This window comes from Octopus bimaculoides, chromosome 11, assembly GCF_001194135.2.
Source record: "Octopus bimaculoides isolate UCB-OBI-ISO-001 chromosome 11, ASM119413v2, whole genome shotgun sequence".
Lineage (NCBI taxonomy): Eukaryota > Metazoa > Mollusca > Cephalopoda > Octopoda > Octopodidae > Octopus > Octopus bimaculoides.
This window is the reverse complement of record NC_068991.1, coordinates 11,531,783-11,532,220: the sequence shown is the minus strand read 5'-3', so window position 1 is coordinate 11,532,220 and position 438 is coordinate 11,531,783.

The following is a 438-nucleotide window of genomic DNA, read 5'->3' as shown; positions in this document are numbered from 1 at the left end:
TATGTATGTATGTATGTATGTATGTATGTATGTATGTATGCATGTGTACACACATATATAAATGGCTGAATAAATACAGACATTTTGTTTGTGTGTATGTGTATTTATGTGTTTCGTGAGATCGTATATGCGAAGATGTACGAAAAATATCTTTGCATAACGTATTGTAAATTAGATGCATTTGAAATAAAAAGAATGACGGATAAACAGAGAGAGGGAGAGAGGAAGAGAGAGCGAGAGAGAGAAGGAGATGAAGGGGGAAGTGGAGGGATGATAGGGAGAGATGCTTGATGTATGTGTTTGTACAGCGTGTGCATATACGCAGTTTGTGTGTGAGGGTGTATGTGTGTGTGTGTGTTATTATTGTTTATAGGAGAGTGTGGATAACAACTTAATCAGTGTTTATATATATATATTTATATATACATATATATATAT